Genomic DNA, 3,200 nt, shown 5'->3' with positions numbered 1-3,200 from the left:
AAGTCTCCGACGCAGGAGCTCGAGAGTATTCCCACAGCTGCAAGGGAACCCGTGCAGCTGGAGCCTGTGGGGGCAGGGGGCGGGGTAGCAGGGTGTTCAGGACGAGGCTGGGCTGGATCACTGGGCGCCAGGGCCTGTGTGAAGCCGAACGATGAAAATAAGAGCTGCTATGCATTGTGATTTATGTTCTGCACATTCCTGTGGTCCACAGCCAGTGCTCAGTAAACAGAAGGGAAAGAAACTGAGGATGTAGATGGCCTGTAGATGAAGGAGAGAAGGAGAAGTAGCAGTAAATCTAAATGAAGGGGCTGGGCCGCACAAGCCAGGACTTTCTGGGGACTGCAAATAAGGACCCTCGTGGCCCTGGATTCAGAGAACTTCGCTCCGAGCCCACGATGAACAGGCGTGTCATGGTGGTTGGCTCATCCCTCACTGGGGGCAGGCCAGGAAGTTGGTCCCAAGTAACGTAAATTTACTAAATGTAAATTTAGCACGCTTAACAGTTATGCATACAGGGTCTGGAGTCAGCTGTACTAATTACTAGTTATGTGACATCGAGCTGATTATTTAAACCCTCTGAGCCTCGCTTTCTTCTTCCGTAAAATGGGCAGAATGGCGTCACTTACCTCAAAGAGTTGCATGAGGATTAAATGAGATAACGCAAGCAAAGCAGATAGTAAGCACCCAGTAATTACTACTATTTCCAGATCAGATATATGGGATGTCAGTAAAGCATCTCCAAAGATGTTCCAAGCCCATTAACCGGCACTTATTGTAAGGGACTCATATGAGACACAAATTCTAGGTCAGAAGAAACCTAACAAACACCTCTAAGGTCCAGGAAATCCATGCTCAAATCAAGTGTTGGGATTTGGGGAGAGAGAAAAAAAATGTGAGAAGCGCTTGGAGAAATATATAGACTGTGTTTGCAAAATGGGATGCGGGGGGTTGGACCATGAGTTAATAAAGAACCAATATTTTCTGGCTTGAGACAGAATGTAAGGCGGAAAGGGGGTGGTGTGTTCAGAAATAGCCCTGTGCACCCCCCTCATTTAAAACCCTCCGTCCCCTACAACAACAGTAAGTGTCTATTTAGCCCCTATGTAGAAAAACTTGGGATTCAAGAGGCAGCGCTGAGAAGAAATCAGTCTGACTGAAGCCAATATTCCTGCTCTTAAGATATGACCATTAAAAAAGTCACCACTGGGAAGAGGAGCAGAGCACTTATGGCCTGATATTCGTGTGAATAATAAAGGACTCTCAAGGATGACACCTAGGAGTTAGGATTCTCTTAGCTGCAAGAAGCAAAATTCAATTAGAGCCAGCTGAAACAAACAAATACAATCATTATTATTTTCCGTGGGGGAAGGTTCCAGGCAGAAGTGACCAACCTCATTTCAGAAGGAACAGAAACTGGGGATCCAAATAGCAGGCATTTATTATTTTTAGAGAACTGCCGCTTATGTAATAGTACAAGGGCTGCACCTCTTGCCTCAAAATTCCTGATTTCTGAGAGAGAGAACCTGATTGGCCCAACTCAGATTAGGGGTGGGGCCAACTGTACTCACGTGACCGCAGAGGGTGGATCCCACCTAGATCTGGGCGGTGTCAAAAGAGAAGGGTTCCCTGGAGTTCTCCAGGCTTACCCCCGGGCGGTCCGAGGCACCTGTTGGTTTCAGATTAACAAGGGTTCGGGCCACAGAAGAATAAGCCTTAATTCTTTCTTTAAAATAATGTAGTCATTTTTGAGTTTTAATAAACTTCATCCTATGAACGTATTAAGGGCAATTTAGAAACAGCACAGGCCATACAGATGACATTGTCTGAGGTCAAACTGTGGATCTAGGTGGTAATTCAGCGAGGCCAGGTAGTAATTGTATGGCGTGAGGTTACTACTGTTCTGGTCACACAACCTAGAGAGGGGGGTTGGGGATAGGAACCCATGTCTGGGGACACCATCTGAAATATTACTAAATACAAAGGTAAGATGGAAGTTATAGGAAATTTAGAAAGAGGAGGAAATATCACCCACAATCCCACTATCTTCATTCCATCATGTCTCTTGCCACTGTAGATGCCTTGACAATGTTCATACAGTTTTTTCCTGCTCTTTTCATTGTCGTGAGCATTTTTCTGCCACTCATAGTCTTCACAACCATGACCTTTAATAGAGATATACTAAGAATGTACTTTGTGTAAAAGACTTGAGAGGAAGTAAAATTGACATTGTTGTCAAGAAAAAAACTGACCCGGGGCGCCTGGGTGGCTCAGTGGGTTAAGCCGCTGCCTTCGGCTCAGGTCATGATCCCATGTCCTGGGTTCAAGCCCCACATCGGGCTTTCTGCTCAGCAGGGAGCCTGCTTCCTCCTCTCTCTCTGCCTACTTGTGATTTCTCTCTGTCAAATAAATAAATAAAATCTTAAAAAAAAAAAATACTGACCCATGTGAAAAAGTCCTGAAACCTCATGCCAGCTGCCCACCTACCCGACTTCTAGGGATCACCTATTCCTGAATTCATGGCCATGTGCTTCCTACCCATCCTGCTATGGGATCGTCAGGTCTGCTACTCTGAGGTGGGAGTATGCAAAGCATAGAAAGCAATGTTGGTGGGGCAGGAATGAGGTGTTGAGTCCACGCTGATGGTCTGGATTTCTAGATCGATGGCTCCAACTGAGGGCAGTGTCTCCCACCCAATGGACACTCAGCACTGCCTGGAGACATTTTTGTTGCCTCAACTGGGGATGGGGGAGGGATGTTGCTGGATGCAAGTGGGCAAAGGGCAGAGATGCTATGAAGCACCCTACCACACACAGAACAGCCCCCCTGCAACCAAGAATGACCCCAGGGAAGACAACTGAGCCACCCAGGTATCCCCAGAGACTTGAATTTCTGATTGAGGCTTAAGCTGGAAAACACTAGAGATCCTTCCCAAGCTCTTGTTCTTCCAACCTGCTGACTTAAAAAGCAAGTTCAGGAGACAGAGTGTCAAGGACAAGGCTTTCATAGGAATGCCTATCCTCCAGACTCTAAAATCAGTGTGGAGGGTCTAACCAAATCCCAAAACATCAACAGCATCCTGCTTGATTCCTAGGGCTTACAGGTGTGTAAAGTGTTACTACTCTTGATAGGTAGAAAGGCAGTAGTTGGATTGTTCTTATTCTTAAATTTTGTGTGTTTCACATGTGTCCATTTCCTTGGTC

This window comes from Enhydra lutris, unplaced genomic scaffold (genome assembly GCF_002288905.1).
Source record: "Enhydra lutris kenyoni isolate GAN:26980312 unplaced genomic scaffold, ASM228890v2 scaffoldscaffold14, whole genome shotgun sequence".
In the NCBI taxonomy this organism is placed as follows: Eukaryota; Metazoa; Chordata; class Mammalia; order Carnivora; family Mustelidae; genus Enhydra; species Enhydra lutris.
Note: the sequence above shows the minus strand (reverse complement) of the source record.